Below are 19,717 nucleotides of genomic sequence, written 5' to 3'. Positions count from 1 at the left end.
CTCTCCTCCTGAAGCCCAACGGGTAATTAAGTGTTCGCTGTCTGAGCTCTGTCTCTCAGACCTGTCCGACCGGTGGAAAGAATTCACTTTTCATTCTGCACCACGCGAGGCCCAATCTGGAACTGATTATTTTCTTGCATCTCAGAAGCCATTCCAAGGAGTTTAATCACTGGTCCTGTAAAATCCCCAAACCCCTCAGTCTGCCCGTTTCTGTGACACTTCCCCTCTCCTGACAAGTGCAAGGAAGGGAGAGAGTTAACCCTTTCCTGCCCCAGAAAGGCCCTAGACTCTGTGCCCAGGAGGCAATGATTTATTGATGCGCCTGCTACAGAGAGCATCCCCCCCGCCCCGCCCCTCGATGGAGGCACCACTCCCAGCCACCTTCATGCACCGTGGGCAAGAATGGTTCAGGTCCCATTCAGAACAATGGAGGATCTCCAACCCTCGCCGTGAGAACAGTAGCTGCTGGGAGCTGGGCCCTTTTGAACATCTAGCCCCACATCGCAGGGGCTTGAGCGGGGGTTGTGGAGCCTTCCCCCCACAGCAAACCTGTCTGAATCCAGCCCAAGGTGGATGCATTAATGGTGTGAAATGAACAGGGGAAGGCGGGGAGAGGGCCTCAGCCTAGCTCCCAGACCACAAGTGTTTCCATTGCAGACCCCACCCTCTTTGCTGCATACTGGCACCACCAGCAAGGAGGCCAAGGGGTGGGCTGACATGGGGGCTGGCTCCAGCCGGGTGGACCCAGCAGCTCCTGCCACATTGGTGCGGGGGGCGGGGGGGTAAGGGTAGCCGGTGCCACACCGGCTCTGTAGTTAAAGGGGCCTTGGGTCTCCAGGCTGTTAGCCGGCACTGAATTCCCACAAAGGACAGAGAGAGGGGAAGAGGCACGGCTGGTCCTGTTGGAATCTGACCGGCTCCCTCCCTTGGCTGGGCTGTGGTGCAAAGGGGGATACAGACATGATGATTCTGCTCCCTTAGCTCAGAGCAGAGGCTGGTAGCTTTGGACGCAAAGGTCACAGAGTTGTGTTCCCAGTGACACCCTATGTCTCTCTCCATGGCTCATATCCCATGTGTGCTGCCCATGTCGGGGGACCAGACAGCAAGTATGAAAAATCGGGACGGGGGTGGGGGGTAATAGGTGCCTATATAAGAAAAAGCTACAAAAATCAGGACTGTCCCTATAAAATCAGGACATCTGGTCACCCTATGCCCATGTCTCATGTGTGCATCCTCAGGTCACATGCTCCATGTCTCACGTGTGCATCCTCGTACCACGTCTCACATGTGCATCCTCGTGCCACATGTGCTTCCCCATGTCACAGGCTCCGTGCATACTTGCCCCATGTCCCACGGGTGCCCATGGCCCCTCGGTGTGACTGCTGCCATGGATCACTCCAGGGAGCACCAGGAGCTGGCTTTAAGCCCGAGTGAGCAGTGCAGGGCAGAGTGCCCCAGTACCCGTCTGTTCTCTCACCTGTCTGTCGCCTGGCATAGCCGGGTAAAATGCCAGTGAAACCCACCGGCCATTCTTGAGGGACAACAGCCAGCCCAGGGGCTGGAGGAAGCAGATGACTAGGGCACCAGCAGGACTGCCCCAGGCAAGAGGGATCGGGCCAATCCGGGTCCGCAGGCTGCTCACTTGTTCTCAGTTCCGTCTGCACCTGTTATCAGCAGCCTGCCTCCGCAGCTACTCTGCCACCTTGGGCCCTCACCTCTGCCCCTTGGCCTGTCGAGCGCCATCCTGGGCACAGCTCAGAGCAGCGGCCAGCTGAGCGGAGAGGGAAGATGCTGGGACAGGTTGACACCGAGTCGGGAGCGCTGGCTGGGAACCAAATCCTCCCACCCCACCTCGAGCCCTGCCGAGTGCTCTGGATGCAGAAGGGGGCTGGCAAGGGGGAGAGATGGAGGAATCAGAGAAAGGCAATTTACTCACATTTTAGAAAGAGAATGCAATAAACAAGATCTTCTGAAAGGGAGGAAGAAAAAACCCAGCCCAGTGCACACAGATCAGGGATTCAAAGGTCATCGGTGGTTGTGAATTTTAATGTCCACACATTGGTTAATAGTTGTTGGATGATATTCCTGGAGTGGGCTGAGGGAAGGGGCTAAAGACACATTTGAATTTCAAGGACAAGCTGTTTGCAGAATAAACCAGCGAGAGAATAACCTCCAGCGGCGAGAGGGGCTGTGCCGAGTTGTGGGACTCCCTGCCCCCGCCTGGCCTCTCTCCTCCCGCAGGGGCCACCCGTGGGATGGGCAAAGCAGACACCGAACGCACTGTAGCAATGGCCTTTTCCGTTCTCCAGGGCTGGCCCAGGATGCCCAGTGGTGTCATGGAAAGAGAGAGACTCACCCGCCAGCAGGGGTGCGGCCTGTCCTGTCCTGGGACTGCTCTGGACGAGATGTCACCTCTGACAACGGCGTTTCTTCTGTCGTGGCTTCCACCCATCGCCAGGGTGCTGCTTGGACTCTGGTGGGCACTGCCCACTGCACTCTGGGCAGCATGCCCGTGGTCCTAAATCCACTTTGGGGAGTACCCCAGGGGATGCCCCTGCATCCATCATCATCTATTTAAACACAGGCCCTATAAACCCAGGCCCTGTGTGCTGCCTAGCAGAACAGGGATCGATAGAGGCCATCTATCTATCTATCTATCTATCAAAGTCAAACACATTCTTTCTCTCTCCGCTCTGCGTTTCAAAGGAGGTAGAAATGCTGCCAGCAGAACTATGCCCTGGTGACAGTGGTAAGGGCCCCCCGGAGGGTGGGAGAGCCTGGCTCAGACGGGCTGGGCTGGAGACCTGAAGCTGCTACGCCCTTCTCTCGGTGTTGATGACTGGCTGCCAGATTCTGCTCCGATCTGATCTCAGGAGTGATCTGGATTTAATGGGGTGAAACTGGGGGCGGCTGGCTTCACGCAGAGGGGAGAATTTCCCCACCCTGCCACCCCTGGGGATGTTTGAAATCTGGATCTAGGTCTAAGCATTGTTGCTTGACACCAGCCAATCTCTCTCTGACACACGTATACACCCAGATACTCCTATACCACGAGATATACACGCAGGCACATACAGACCTGCACATACAAGCGGATACAGACATACAGAGATATAACTCCCCCACGCCTCCCCATACACCTACACAGCGCTATACACACAGGCACAAATAAAGAAATGCACACATGCAAATAGAGACACACAGATACAAATCCATACACACCCCCCCACCCTGCTGTACTCACACGTACACAGAATTTCATAGCTACACACATTCAAACATAAACAGAGACACACGCTGGCAGGATCAGGTCTCAACCACCCTGGCTATTAACTCCAAACGACCTGAAGTGTCACCCCAGTGATACACACACACACAGCTGTGAGCACGCAGCTCAGCCTGCCCCGGGCCAGCTCCCAGCTCCCATTTGCTGAGCGCACGGAGCAACAGCTGACCTCGTCCTGGGGAAGCGAAGGGAAATTTTACACCCCCCTTCGCCCTAACCTAGGGACCGAGGCTAAAACACTGCTCAGGCCAAAGGGTGTCAGCCTCCGGTAGCCAGGCCCCGGGTGGGGATAAGCCACGCGTGCTCTGTGTGGCATGAACGCTCACCCATGCTGCAGCACTGGGAGGAGGCGGAAGGGAAGGGAACAGGGGGAGTTTCTTGGAGGCAGGGGACGGAGGAGAGGGTCCCTGCCTGGAAGAGCAGCAGGAGCCGCAGAGGGTGAAGGAGGGGACTTTGGCAGTTCTCATGCCACCTCCAAATTCATGAGTCTCATGCAAAATATGCTTGGTCTAGATGGGACCCAGGGCACCAGATCCAGGAGCCCAGGACAGCCCCATCCCCCACCCTTTGGAGAGGGGGAGGCAGCCAGCAGGGAGCTTTCTAAAGCCCCTTTTCTCAGCCACCTGAGTTGTGAGCAAAGCCCCTGACCAGAGGGTCTCCCATGTGCAACCCTCCCCACTCCACCTCCAGAGACAGGAGCCGGGACGTATGGGGGCTGCTCGCAGTTGCGGCCTGGGGCAAAATAACCATTTTGTTCCGTGAGGTGGGTCACAGCGGCGGGTCAGGCTCATCTCAGCGGCTTCATGTTCACCAGGGCTGGGGCTGGAGAGCAGGGCTGTGCCAGGCACCCCAAAGCTGCAGGGCCAATTTCTTACCAAACTGCTTACGGGAATAAGGGAAGGGAGTTTTAAAATGTATCTTTCCCTTGTGACTGTAATTCCAGTGGTTCACCTGTCTGGTTTTATCAGCAGCTTCTGGTATGGTGGCCTTGAGGGGTGTCCCTGCACACCGCAGAACGCCTGACCCTGATGAGACAGAGAACTCCATGGTCACTGGTCCCTAAACCCCCCAACATACCATGTGGCAGCAAGGGGGGATCTATACCCCGACTACTCCACACCAGGGGACAGCAAGGAAAACCACAGCTTCACCTACACTGACCTGTGAGAGCCACTGATGGTTTGCGTAGCTACAACGCACTACGTTTGTGCAGTGAAATGGACAGAAATGTTTCCTTCCTTCCTAATTTGAAATTTTCACTTTGTTAAGTTATGTTAACAATGCGTATAACATTGCCTGGGGGGGTTGGCTGTTTGGTTTTGGTTTTTTACACATTGATTTTCTGCACTGTTTTTTCCCACTCAGTAAGTGTTCTGTTTTTGGAGAATCAAATTATCTTTCTTAGTTCACTACAAACACTGCAGAATGCAGAGCAGTTATCAAAGCAAATAGTAGCTGTAATTGCACACCAAGCACCACGGAATGCACAGCTTGAGAAAAATACCCAGTCGTGTCTATAAACGTGCTGCATGCACTACCCAAGTCCCAGCAGCACCCAAAGATCCAGGCCCAGAGAACACTCCAGCACACAACACTTCTGTGGCTGACTGGTAAAGTGCTTTTTCAAAGCCTCCCTCAACCAAATAGCTCCACGTTGAAATCTTGTATCTGGCTGTTCAAAGGCAGCAGACAGCTGCTCCACCATGGCAGCAGCTTGCACCCCTTTGCCTCACACATATTATGCAGGACACAAAAGGCAGCTATAACCGTAGGGATATTTTTCTCACTGAGATCCAAGCTAGGGAGTAAACACCGCCAGCGTCCCTTCAATCTACTGAAAGCCATTCAACTGTCATTCTGCACCCACTGAGCTGGTAGCTGAATTAGCTTGGTGCTGTTTGGACGGCTTCATGAGCCGGGAGACAAGGAGCTGGCTGGGTCCTCCAGGATCACTACTGGCATTTCAATATTGCCAGTGGTAATCCACCAATCGGGAGAGAATATCCCTGCTTGCAGCTCTCTGAACAGTCCTGTGTTCTCAAATATGCAAGCATCATGCACCTTCCCTGACCAGCCCACACTGATACCGGTGAAGCATCCCCAGCGATCCACCAACATTTGGGTAACCACGGAGAGGTAGCTCTTTCTGTTGAGGTACTCAGTGGCAAAGTAGGCTGGTGCCAAAGAGGGACATGGGTGCTGTTTATCGCCCCACTGCAGTTTAGGAACCCCACAGCTGCAAATCCATCCACTATTTCCTGCACATTTCTGCGTGTCATACTCCTGCGTAACAGGAGACATTTAATGGCTATGCAAACGTGCCCCTCTGTGGGTTTTCCAACTCCAAAAGTATTTCCCACTGACCGGTAGCAAACCAGTGTGAGATCGCCCCTCGGGTAGGTGGCAGACCTACCCCCTTATTTATTACACTGTAATCTCTAGTACCATTTGAGGTCCAAACGGCTTTCTGTGGTTTTGTCCCAGAGACCTCTCAGAAAACAGAATCTCTGTTGGGAACTGACAATGTCCCTCTGACCCTAGCGGTTGCCCTGTTCGCATAGTCAGTCACTAAGATAAGGAAAAGGGAAGTAGCACAATCATCTATGGTTTAACGGCATATGATCTTTTTAATCTTTATTTATAAGAATTTTAGCATTTTATAATTTTAGATTTCGCTCTAAGTTTCATGGTAACACGTTTTGTTTTCTTCCCAAGGCTGTGATCACCACACACGTCTCCACTGTCAGGGCAGCTCTCATTCTGGTGGGCTGGGGCAAGCTCCAGGAACGTGGCCTTTTGCACCCAAAAGTCCTGCAGCCACTGCTCGTTGTCCCAAACCTGCATTACGACGTAATCCCACCACTCAGTGCCCAGCAGCAAAGCTCTACCCTCTGCAGCTGCTCCGTGAATGCCAACCATCACCTCAAACTGTTTTTCGCTATGTCTCTCAGAAAACCGTTCTCCCAGAAACCCTCACGTTCCCTGGTTGCTGGGGGTATTTCCAGCAGGTCTGCAAATACAGGAGAATCGCGCATCCTGTATTTGCAACATTCATGAGACTAGTCCAGAGCTCTGGGGGCTCCAGGCCTCTCTCAGAGATGGCGGACACAGAAAAGTGTTGTGCGGGTTTGTGGGATTTTTTTTCTTTAAAGATGCGACAATGATAGGATATGGATGGCATTGTGGGACGGAGAAAGTGGCATGCTGGGAACTTGACCCTTGTCTCTCCCTGGGCGAGTCGTTACCCTCACACAACAGAACATTGCGGAACCGTTCCTTGCGCCGGATGGCGGCCTGGGGCATGCTGGGATAGCTGCCCCAGTGCACTGCACTTCACGTGGACACAAGCCCTGCTGGGGAGTACGCCCGGGGCCGACGCAAGCAGCCAAGCAGGCACCTGCCCGAGTGATACACACACGTCCGCGGCTGTACGCGGACATAACTTGCGCCAATCATAGATACGGCCTGGAAGAGCAGTAGGGGGAAAAGGGTCCCAAGCTCCCGCACTGCTGGTCTTGCTAAGCCAGCTGCCTTCCTCAGGGGCCCAGGGCAGAAATTCCTCACCTGGCCGGTTATTAATATCCTAGCAGGAAGGATGCACACAGCTGCCTGCAACTGTCAGTACCTGTTCTGTCTGCAGCTTTGCCTGCAGCTGTCACTTGGCCACGGCCGGCCCGAAACGGAAAGGAAAAAATAGCCCGTGCGTCCCTCCCCCTCCTTTCTGTGTGTCTATTCAAAGCTTCCAGCCCTCCAGTGGGCCCGATTCCACATCGCCCATACAGTCATTTACACCAGTGCGGAGCAGGTGGGAAAAGCCACGGGCCAGATTCTCAGCTGGTGAAAAAGCTCCATTGAAGGGAACGGAGACAGGCTGAGAATCATCTGAGAATCTGGCCCTGCCATTCTGAGGGGGTGGCATTTTCCAGACATTTTGTGCCGGTGTGAATGACAGTACAAGGAGAATGGCAGCTACTGGGGGAAGCCAGGGCCCCCCAGGACTCAATGGCAAAGCTCCCAGTCTGCCCACTAGAGACTGGCTCAGCGCTAGGTGCAGGGAGGCTGATAGGGAGGAAAAGCGCTCCAGGAAGGCAGGGGGATATTGCTATGTATTGCTTGTAGGTGTCTCCCAGTACAGCAGTCCACCACCGACTGTCCATTCTTCCTTCCTTCCCAACCAATCTCCAAGGTTCTCTACCCCCACCGCATCCCGCCTTCACCCCCGCCCTGTATACCTACTTCATCTCCCTGTCCTAGCGTCGTGGGGTGAGATCCTGGCCAGTGGGAGTTTTGCCGTTGACATCAGTGGGGCCAGGATTTCCCCCGTGGTCTCTGTTTTCTGGTCTCACATTAGGGAAGTACAAGCCCCGTTTTGCCAATGGGGAAAGTGAGGCGCAAAAAAAGGGAAGTGACTTGCCCAAGGTCCCGCAGCCAATCAGTGCCACGGCTGGGAACAGGACCCTGGCTCACAGCTCTCTGCTCAGTCCCCCAGATCATCCTGCCTCGCTCCCTCCCTTTCCTTCTCTCTCTCCCGTTCTGTGGAGTCACCCATCCACGTCGCCCTGCCAATAGACACCTGTCCAGCAATCTGCAGCTCACCCACCTTTGCACTGATTTCCCTCCCCACCCTGCCTGCTCCCTTCCCATCCTCCTCCATATTCATCCCAGCGTCTCTCTCTTGGCCTCTCCTCCATGCACTTCTCCGGGTGATACAGCAGCACGCGCCTGCGTCTTATTGCTCATTCGGAGCAGCAGCTGGTTCTCCGTGACAGACAGACCAGCCTGGCCGTGCTCGGAGAGAGGTTGCTTTCTCTTGTATGTCTTCCAGCCTGGTTTCCCCTCTCTGCAGTCCTGCCCGTTAAGCTCCGGGCACACCCACTCAATAAGGCAGCGCGGCATGGCAGAATTTTCCCAGGTTTGTGCTAATTAAGTGTTCAGAACATGCTCTGCAGCCCTGGCTGAGGAACTGAATCCCATTAAAAAGCCAAGTCGAGGCAGGCAGTGTCTAGCTTGTCATTACAAGCACTGGAGCAATGGAGATTTCCATTGGAAAATCAATAGACCCCAGCCAGGAAGAGTCAATGAATGGAGATGGATGCAGGAGGTTAGGGAGCGCGGCCTCTGGCTGGGACCCGTCCCCGAGGCCAGGAGAAAAGAGGTGCTGCCGAGAGCAGGCGATCTCGGGCGGAGGGAGCAGGGGCGAGGCTCTTCCAGCGGGTGAACGCAAAGCCGGGACCCTCTAGCAAATCTCTGCACAGCTGCAGCATGGGCCCAGCCCAAGAAGCAGCTGCTCTGTTTCGGGCACAGGCTGGAGGGCGACTGTACAGGACGGAGGGGGTGGATTTGGTCTCCTGCTTTGCTTCCCCTGTTCCCCCTGATCATGCCCATTCCCCCCCTCGCACACACACCCCAGATCCTCACGGTGCCTGGGAGAGCTCCTTCGTTCTTAGCCAGCTGCACTCCCTGGTCAGCCTAGCCGGACGGGGAGGGTACTGGGTTTCTTGCTGCTCTGTAATCTATTGCTCTTCCTCTTTGCCTCCCTACTTCGCTGCCTCTTCCTCTCCCGTTTGCCCCCTGATCCCTCCCCTTAGGGAGGGGATGAGCCCGGGGTGGCCCAATGGTCTTGTCCCTGCAAAATACCTATGACTCCTTCCTCCCGCCCGCGCCCCAATCTCTGTTGCCTCCTTGCTCTTCACCCACTTTGTCCCCCCTCTCGGCTGGACCCTGTGGCCCCGCTGCTCAGAAGCCCCGGTGCTCTCTGTGCATGGGGCTGCAGGGTGAAATTTACTTACAACCTGGGGCTGCAAGAGTGAAACTTACAACCTGGGGCTGCAAGGGTGAAACTTACAACCTGGGGCTGCAAGGGTGAAACTTTGACTCTGTGGCCAAGGGCGGATGTTCACAGGGCAGAGGGCAGAGCCGGGCTCCGCTCCCCATGCCAGTTGCTGTGGATCTTACCAGCCCAGGGGCAGGAGGAAAGCAGCCAGGAAGCAGGGGGAGCTGGCTGGATCCACGCAGGAGGGAGAAAAGAAGGCACTGACCGCTGGGGAGAAATCCACGAGAGGTGTGAGCTCCCCACCCAAGGCAGGAGCCTGAATGCAGAGGGCAGACCCCAAAGGTGACTCTAAATGCACATCTACACCGTAGCATGGGCCTCATTTCCAGCCGCAGGCGACACACAGATGCTAACTGAACCGATCCCAGGCCAGTGAAGGCTCCTGGGTGGATAATTTCCCCCACGAGGTTTGGTTTAGGATGAGAGAGGTCTCGCCGGCTCCCCACTCCAACCAGGCTCAGGGGACGGGGTTGCTTAGTGCAGATGGCAGGCTGGGGGTTCCCATCCAACCCCTGTCCAGCTCACTGCCCCCTTCCCGGTTTGGGCAATGGTGTAGCGCCAGCTGGAGGCGAGAGCCGAGCATCGGTGCCATGCGGGCCCTGGCTGAAATCCAGATTAAGGGGACAGAACAATTCAAGACAGGAATTCACTTCACCTCAAGGAGCTATATGGAAGTCTCTGAGCTTCTGATTATCAGGCCTGGCCAGGGCTCTCTGGTCTGCTCACTTTGCTAATGAATGAATTTGTCTAAGAACTATCTTCACCTGGGGGCATCACAGGACGGGGATCCCAGCGGCTCAGGAACAGGCAGCAGCCCTGCCTGGTACCACGGGTGCATCGTGAGGGGCCCAATTCCCCATTGCCCTGCAGTGGGTAAGTAGCACGTGGAAACGAATGTGAGACTGGCTCTCTCCACCCACCATGCGAAGCAGGGAGATCCTATCCCTGTTTTCACAGCTGGGAAACTGAGGCACGGCCAGACCTTCCAACGTGATTCACACACCCCGAGAATGCTGGGAGCCGCTGCTGAGCTTCCGGTGCCAGCACAGGAGCCATTGAGTGCTGGGCTCTTTGAAAATCTGGCCTCCCTCCCGTGACACACCCAGCGACACCCTGGAAGCCTTTGGCACAGCCAGGAATTGAACCCAGGAGTCCTGAATGCCACTCCTCTGCCTGAGCCCCAAGGGGAGCCTGTCTGGCTGAAGAGATGCTAACACCCAGCCGGGGAATGCGCCAGAAAGGGAGGTGGAGAGAGAACTTTAGGGTAATCCACAGCGACAGATACAGATGGGAGGAGAAATGGAGCCAGAGATTAAGCGAACCTCCTGCTACCTCTGGGTTTTTAAAGGCAGACTTTGGCTTTTTATGGACTCCGAGGCCCTGTGAGACTCCAAGTGCATTACAGATCAAACAAAACCAGATGCATTAAAAATCCAGAGGGAGAAGCACGGCGCATTCTTACCAGCAAATAACCCATCACCAGGCTCTCTGCTGCCAGGATGCGCCGTCCTGCTCCTCCAGAGCCCATCAATGATTGTACCAGCAGCCTGGTGCCATCGAGGGAAGGGGCCGGGAGGAACTGACAAGAGATGGATCTGGGGTCGGAGTTTTGCTCTGGGAATGGGTTGGCAGCCAGAGGAGAGCGCCAGGGAGATGGAGCTGCTGCGTCGGAGAATCCAATAAAGAACAATTGGCTCGATCGATAAGAGTCTCTCTCTTTCTACCTGCCCCTGGAGGTAGCTGACAGATACTAAATCGGATCTGTGGGTGGCTTTTATTCCTCTTTCTGTAGTTCTCGCTTTCCACGCGAGTCGGGCAAGGCACTTCCACAACGCAAGCGCAGCTGGCGGCGACTGGAGAAAGGTCGCCCCGCTGGCACTAACCGGGCACAGCTCCGTGGAGAGAGACACTGCTGCAGGCTGCTCCTGGGCAAGCACTGCTCTATGGAGGAGCCGACCCCTGGACACCCAGGTGGCCCCGGCAGGGCACTGCTGTGAGGAAGCTCACATGGCTGGAGTGCTCGCTGGCACTACTGGGGCATTTCTCTGGGGAAGCGCCAGGCTTGTGCCTTAGCTGGGTTTGGTGAGCCCTTCCCAGCACCAGCCCCGCTGGCACAGAGGGCACAGGGAGTTTGGCAGGCTCTGGGCGAGCTCGCGGGGGGGGGGGTGTTGGAGGGAGGCACTTTCCTGCCAGCTGTACGGAACGAGGGAGAGGAGTCTAGGGCAAGCTCCTCAGCCAGCGTCGATGAATGTCACCCCGCGGAGCTCCACCGGCTGAGGATCTGGCCCTTACTCGCCTTACACGTAACGAACACACAGACCCAGTGCCAGGTCCTGCTCTTCTAGTCCAGGCAAAACGCCCCTCTCGACTGGAGGATCGGGCCCACGGGGAGTCTGCGTCCCTGGTGACACCGATGTGCCCTTTGGGAGACTCCAGCCGGGCTCAGGATCAGGCCTTTTCTTAGCAAACGCTTTCCTGGCCCGGTCAGGGGAATGCCCCAGGGGACGGGGTCCCCGGCTGTTCAGCAGGGCCATCCTGCCTGCCTCTCCCATCCAAGGACGCTCCGCACAAGCGCCGTCCCTGCGTGGGGCTGGCTTCCGCGCAAGCCAGCGATGAGGGGTCTGTGCGAGCCCAGCGTGGACTAATTAAAGCCTCCTCTTCCCCTGATCCACGGACGTCCTCATTTCAAGGCTCTGGTGCCGCTCTTTGCTTCATTGCCGGCACGTGTCTGACCCGCCCGACCCTCCCGCTTCCCCGGCGCGTGCCAATGCAGCGAGGAATTATCCCCCGTCATCCATTCTGAATGGGGCACCCTCATCCTGTCTGGTTCAATCAGCACCCAGTGTAATTTCCATAGGGCTTGATCTGCATTGGAAGGCTTCAGATGCGGGCAAGCCAGTGCTAGCCGGGAGACAGCGCCCGCAGGTGGAATCGCACTAGCTTAATAATCTTGCAGGGAGACGGCGCAGACAGGGCCGGGGGTTATGATTATTAGTCGATGCTCCTCTCTATTTATTTAATTTAAATTGCACTTGAAGAGCTGCGCTGAACCGTTGTTCTGCTCCCGATCGCTGCTATCAATCACCCGCCCCAGCTCCGCTTCCCATTCTCCTCCCTCGGATCCTTCTCCCCAAACAGGCACCTTCCTCTCTCTCCCCGCCCCTGAGATGTATCGGCTCCTGAGTGGGAAGGAGGCAGATGCATCAGAGTGGCAGCACCACCCAATCACGGCCTGCAACAAGGGCTCTCAAAGCCAGATTCATCCCCGGTCCAGGATCAGGGCTAAGGCAGGCCCGGGGGTGGAGGGGCTGCCAGGATTAGTTCAAAGGGGTGAATTCTGCCCCCCATAGCGCCCAGGAGATCCAGCCTCGCTCCTGCTCTGCACAGACGTAAAGGACAACACATGGGCCCAGACCATCTATGTAGGGCAGCGTTTGTTCCACACTTGTCACTAGAGGACACTGGGCGCCTCGCAGAGTCACGCCCATGATCCGAACGCCTGCACCGAGACGAGCTACTACCACAGAAATAGCTGGGATTTGCAAACCGTCCGGGGATCCACCTGCCCAAACTCCACTTGGATACTGACTGAGACTTTCAAACTCTAGCGCCCGATGGTATTTATATGGCCCCTGAGTATCAGCACCTAGTCATCTTTCCAGAGGTTAGTGTCACAGCGCTGTGGTCCCCAGTTCACAGAGGGGAAACTGAGGCACGGAGATTAACGGACTTGCCCACAGTCACGCAGGAAGTCGGTGGCAGGGCAGGGAACTGAAGCCTAGTCTCAGGAATCCTAGGCTACTACCCCCAATACTGCCCCATACTTCCACACCACGAGGCCATTATTATTACAAGTCAGAGCATGCAGCTAGCGGGGGGACTCCCACACAATAATTAATCAGAAAAACCCATTCCCAACAGGCCCCTTAATGCCTGGGAGCGGGGGGCTCTCCCCCACCCCCCAACAAGGGCTGTGAAAAGCTTTAATCTAGTCACTCTCCCATTCTCCCTCTCTCTTTAATCATGCTGCATAATTATTCTCCCTAAAGAGGCATCGCTCCCAGATCCCAGCACCGGCTAATGTCTTTTTTGCTTTCATTAATAACTCCAAATGGCTTTACAGGTGAAGGGAGGGGTGGGGGTAATTGAAACCATCTATTTCGCTTCCCGGTTCCTTCGGCGAGGCCCCACTGCTACAAGGGCTGTCTGGCTTTCTGTGTCTCTTCCTCCGCCGCTGACCAGACAAGGGTGCAGGGAAGAGGGATGAAACTTCTGCAAGGGGCAGCTGAGCCCAGGGACAAATGGGAAGAATATGGAACATTTACAACCATCCTGGAGAGGTTTCGCCAACAGCCCGATTCCCCACCTCCCAGGCCAGCCCTGTCCTGAGCCCTTTGCAAGGGCTGGTGGTAACCCCACTGCCTTGGCATGGCATATTCTGCCCCCAGCAGCATCAGTCGGCTAAGTCCGACACTCCCCGTCTCGTACTGCGGCTTGATGTTGCTGTGTGCTCCGTCTGCTGCCTTGTTCCACCTCAGCGCTGGCTGCATTCCAGTGGTGATTTTTCTGCGTGTATGTTTATCCATGCGTAGGTACTATAGGTAGCTGGCTACTGTGGACTGGGTGGAGAGGTAGGTGGAGAGATGGAAGGGTGTGCATGGGGACAGACAGATATCGACGTACCTACTGTGCATTAGATAAAGATTTTTTTGAAAGGGCTTGGAGATCCTTGAAGATGAAGGCGTCTATAATAACAAGTGTTGCTGCAAACTGTCCACAGCAAAGAATAATTGCAGTAAAATATTACACAGCAATAAAAAGGGCAACGCAATCACAACCCAACAGCTGAACTGCAAGCCGGAAGGGAACAGCGGGCTCAGTGCACACAAGAGGGAAGGGAAGTGTTTGCACAAGATTGCTGACAGCACTCATGACGTACGACACCTTTGGAAAAGACAGGCCTTCAGGGGTTTCTATGAGAGGGGAGGGAGAGGCAGCGATGAGCGCCGAGGGCAGGGCCACCCGGAGGGAGCGGGGAAAGGGGGCACCCTGGTCCCCTGTTTGAGAGGGCCCCCCAACCAATGGCGTTGCAGCCTGCCACACAGGGTCACAGTACCAGTCAGACTGGGCCCAGGCACTCCTCAGGACAGACCGGCGGCCAGGCCAAACATGGACGGCGCTGCGACTCCGTGCTCCAGTTTGCCTGGCCCAGCTCTGGGGGACAGGAGCGGCTGCTGTGCGGTGGGCTCACTCTCCAACACACACACTGGATGTCCCCCCCACACACACACACACACTGGCAGGGCGAGGGTCCTCAGCTTCAGATTTTGCCCCAGGCTCCCAAAAACCTCCGTGCAGCCCTGCTCAAGAGGAGCTGTGGGGCCACACAATGTGGCCTGCTGACCTACATCAAGGGGATTGGACTTGTGTGTGGCCTATATAGCCACGTGGGCTGGGATTTTCCAAGGGGCACAGGGGATTTAGGCACCTTAGGCTTCTTTGGAAATCCCAGCCATCACTATCCTGGCTCTCTTTCTGTGCCCTGCAACTTTCAGTCTCACAGGATTCTGTTGTCCGCAGAGCCTGGCAGCTCAGTGCAGACCATCCCAGGTGAGACACACACCCTGTGCTCTCCCCTGGAGGAGTCGCTTCCGGGTTTCGTTTTGCTTAGCTGCTCTTTTAATCTGACGGCAAAGTCACTCCGCCTGAGCGCGTGCGTGGAGGAAGGTAGCGGGCCAAAACACAGGTGCATGAGAGCACAGATCTGCAAAGAGCTTTTGAGTATAGCCAGAACCTAGGGCCAGACCCTCAGCTGATGTAAACCAGCATAGCTCCACTGAACCAGACGGACACCAGTTGAAAAGCCGGCCCCAGGGCTTTATAAAGCAGCAGGGTCAACTTCAAATCAATGCAGCGCTCGATAGGCAGCCAGCGCACAGAGCCCCGGGCAGGTGTGACACATGGCAGTAGCTCAGGCGGATGATCAGCGGGGCCAGTGCAGCCTGCGGCACGCACAGGACATCTCCCTGTGAGATATTACTATTAATGCGGGACTCATTTCCCCAACACAACCCTCTTCCTGGCTTGCCCACCATAAATGAGAGGAGAGCAGCTTGTCCGGAACACAGAGCAGCAGCTTGGGAACAAAGCAGAGGCCAGAGGAAAGGAGGTGATGTTCTCAGAGAGAGGCAGCAGCTGAATCACTAGGAGGTGGCTGGGAGTTTTTCGGCACCACTTTTTTTGGTGTGTGTCTGAAAAGGCCAGTTCAGCAAAATGGGCACTTTTCACGGGATGGGGGCGGTGCTGACAAATTTCTCGACTCTAAACAACATCTGGGGGTGGGGGAAAGAAAGGTTTTGAAATTGTCTGAACATCCCATTCTGGCATTTTCAAAAGAGAAAAATTCTGGTTTTCCAGTTCGTGACAACTGCTTGTTTTGAAATTTAAGCAAATTATGTTTAAAACAAACCCAAACTGAAAGAAAAATGATTGAAATCAAAAGGAAATCTTTCCCAATTGATATTTTGGGAGATTTTTGGTGGTTTTTTTTGTTTGTTTTTTAATTTTCATTGCCAAGGAGAAGGGAAAAATTTTCAAATCTCAAAAATTTTCAGGGGATGGGAAACGGTTCCCCCCCTCACCCAACTCCAGTCACTGCGCAGAAGGAAACGGGAGGCTCATTAGCACAGGGCAGAGGGGGACAGAAGAGAAACGCTAGCGGGACACACTGAGATGGGAAGCGGGGTACATGGAGAACATGCTTGGCTTTGGGGGGTACCGGGCAAAAGAGGGTGTTTGTGAGAGAGGGATCAGAGGGGAAGGTAACATACAGATGCTGGATGGGGTTGGTGGCCTGTTACATACAGGAGGCCAGACTATAATATGCTGGTGTTCTCTTCTGGCCTTAAATTCTATGACCTAAGAGGGGCCTGGTCCTGCACGGGGGCCTCAGGGCTGGTTTCCAGAGTGCCAGTCCTGTTGAGGCACTGAAGTAAGGAAGCCGCCGGGCTGACTTTTCAGAAGACAGCAGTGTAGGGTACACACTGAGAGCTGAGCTGATTGCAAAGGCCTTGCTGCAGGGGGTCACCCCAGGGGCCACCGAGGACTTGCAAAAACCTGGCCTGATCAGGGGTCCTTGGAAAACTGGCCTGAAATGCAGCCACCTCTGGGGTGGAACACTGCAACTGCAGCCCTGCAAAATCAGGGCTAAGAGCATAAAGGCCGGCCCTGCTCTAAGGGCCAGGCGAGAGCTAGGCCTGGACGCCAGGCAACATTCTCTGCCTCCGAGCCCGAGACGCAAGAGTGATGCAAAACACAAACTGAAGGCCCGGAGCGGCTCTTTTTCCATGTCTGATTTTTACAGCTGAGCTATAAACCCCTAGCAATGAGCCCCCTGGAAGTGCTGACGCGCACGATCTCGGCAATTGCGGCTGAGTGGCACCGGGGTAATATATAGTGTATAAATATTTATACCACCACGGGGTTACTCGCCTGCTCAAAATAAATAGGGCTATTTTTCTGCTGCTGAAATAAATGTTTCCACTCTTCAAAGAAATTTATTTTATTCTCCTAACACTAGGGAGAAAATGCTCCTCAGGCCTGGGAAGAGACGACTGCACTATTGGCCAGGACGGCTGCCCGTCAAGTCACGTCCAAGCAATAGGAAAGTGAATGGCTAAAGGCGGATGACTGGACAGAGCAGCTATTGGACCCAGCGCAAGCCAGTTAAACCCGGACTCGCTGCATTAGAGCTCAATGAGCCGAGCGAAGGCAGCCGGGGGCTCTGTCTGTTAATCTAGTTCTGTGGCTCTCTCTCGCCTAAGTGCCGACAAAAATGAATTGGTGCTTTGGGGATGAACCTCTTGGCCAAATGACCTCAAATTTGTGCCATCAATTCTCCCCATGGGCCCGCCGGCTTGACAGCGCCTGTGCCAATAATCTGATTATACAGGTGGATTTTAGAGCACTTAAAAAAAAAATCAGCTTTAAACAGAAACGGCAACCCAGCCTAAACTATGGCGCAATTATGGCACTGCTCCATACTCTGTCTCTCTGTGCCCCCCCATGCCCAGTCGAAGGCATCCCTCTTGTCCTACCACCACAGTACCAACGCACCGGACACGAGGATTTATAGTGAATCTTTACAGTCTTACTCCTGACTTTGCCACTGGTGCAAGAGATGTCGGGCAAATCGATCTTGACTATAGGTGCGTATAGAGAAAGCCCGTGCCTCAGTTTCCCCCTCTGTAAAACGGGGATAGAGACGCTTCTCCACCATGGCCAAGTGCTTTGTGACCTGCGGTTGAAAAGTCCCCTGTGAATGCCGAGTTTTCTCGCTGTGCAGGCAGAACGGCCCGTCCTCGCTGGGAGTTTTGCCTGCACTGGGAAGGCTGGTTTCAATAGAGGAGAGAATAATTTTAGCCAGGGGTTTGCTCATCCCTATGTTTCTAATGTGGATTTTAGTGGACGCCAGACCCTAAACTAATGCCCTTTGTCAAACCAGAGCCCAGGTCGAGCAGGGACAAGCTGCTTCTCACGCCCCCACCACGAATCCTCAGCAGTGTTGCTCTGGAGGAATCACCCACTGGAGCGAGAGGGAATTTCGCTCTCCAAGGACCATTCCTGCACCGAGCCCACCCTTAGAAGTGACACTTTTGGGGATGGGGCCATTTGCCAGCTGGGAGCGGGATGGAGATCCCCAGGCTCTCTTCCACTTAACAAGTTATAACAGGCCACCAGACAGATGTCGGACATACAAACGTTCACTCAGGACCAACCTGGCGGCGGATCCAATTCCTAATCAAGTCAATGGGAGCCTTCCATTGACTGGAGAGGCAGCAGAACCTGTCCCTTGCAGTCGATCCAACAGCCTAAGGGGAAAAGAGCACCATAGCTAGTTACCAATCCCCTGAGCAGCTCCCAGGTAAAAATGCCATTTATCTGAGTCTTGTCGACGAGGAGGAGTTATATATGTCCCTGGGTAGTTCTGAAAAATGGAGTGTGCATAACTACAACCCTATGTGTACATTATGTATTCAGGGGACCTGCCGTGATAACAGAGAAGACAGGAGATTTATTTCCCTGAGATAAAAGTGCCTTCATCACTCAGACGTTGCCACCAATGGGGAAAGGTCTCCTTCTCACCGCTGGGAGATGGAGCCTGTGATCTAATGCAAGCCCTGGATAGGCCCAAGCCACCAGGCTTGGACCCAGATTCAGTTCCGGGCCCAAAATTCAGGGACGTTTGGATCCAGTTTAGTCCAGTGAGAAAGATTCCATCCATCCTCTCCCCACTCAGCCTTATTCCCAGTAGAGTTATGCCATAGACTTCCTAATAGCTAGGGCATTGGGCTGCGACCCAGGAGACCTGGGTTCTATTCCTGGCTATGCCACTGGTTAGCTGGGTGATCCTGGGCAAGTCACTTCTGTGCTCCATGCCTTGGTTTTCCCATCTGTAATAGCAGGATACTGATACCAACCTCCTTTCTAAAGGATTTCCTTTGAAATCTGTGGATGAAAAGTGCTAGAGAAGGGCCAGGTATTATTATTCAATAGGAGCAAAACTGGACCCAAGGATTCATCATCATTTTTCTTATTAATTCATTCCATCCTGCTTTTAAAGCTACCAGTGTTTTCTCTTTAGCCACTCTGCACAGGCCAGGGCTCCTGCCTTCCCAAAGCCAAATGGGACTCAGACTTCACCGGCACAGAGTTCCCCTCTGATCTCGTAAGGTTAGCTGTATGAATGCACAGTGTATAATTAGACTGTGGAACTCCTCGCCACAGGACGGCACTGAGGCCAAGAGTTTAGCAAGGTCCTAAGCAGAGAGACATTAATATGAATAATAAGAGCATTGCCCACATTTCTGCTAGTTTGAATAAAAATGTATAAGGGATGTAAAACCCTCCCGCATCAGGCCATAAGGCAAACACTAACTGCCTGGGATTAGGAAGTAGATTTCTCCAGGACAAGTTATGGCATTATTGTCTATTATGGAGGTTGGAAGCGTCTGGTATTGGCCTGTATAGGAAACAGGATCCCAGGCATATGGACCATTGCTCTGATCTGGTGCAGCAATTCCAGGGTCCCTCTGACTCCATTCAGAGCAGTGTTGGGACAGAGTCTGTGTTGTGGCCGTGTCTGGGGTAAAACACAACTGTTAAACAGCACACACTGCAAAAAGTGAAGGAGATGGGTTTGGAAGAAAAGTTTTCAGGTGTTGGTTTGGGGGGGTTTTGCACAGAGAAGCTGATTTGGCGTTACACGAAGGCCCCCTGTGCAGGAGGTCTGCCTCTCCATCCAGCGTAGGACTGATGGCACTCATCAGTGAAAGGCACATGTCAAGGGCACGCCTGGGTGCGACCAGAACATGCTGCTCTATGGCTAGTCTCTGCTTCCCAGGGCCATGAAAAACCAGAGCAGCCTTGAGACTGCTCTAATTTCCACTGGGAGATGGGATACTACTGCTCACCACCACGTTGAGACCTATGCCTGCCTGAGTTGAGAGCCTGAAACAACTGAGAGCTGCCTCTCTCCTTTCTCAGTGAGGCAGTGTGACAATTTAAAATCCGACGGGTCTCATTCTGATTGTACATAC

The sequence above is a fragment of the Mauremys reevesii genome, linkage group 23 (genome assembly GCF_016161935.1).
Source record: "Mauremys reevesii isolate NIE-2019 linkage group 23, ASM1616193v1, whole genome shotgun sequence".
NCBI lineage: Eukaryota > Metazoa > Chordata > Testudines > Geoemydidae > Mauremys > Mauremys reevesii.
The sequence above is the reverse complement of the archived record's forward strand: the minus strand, read 5'-3'. Positions refer to the sequence as shown.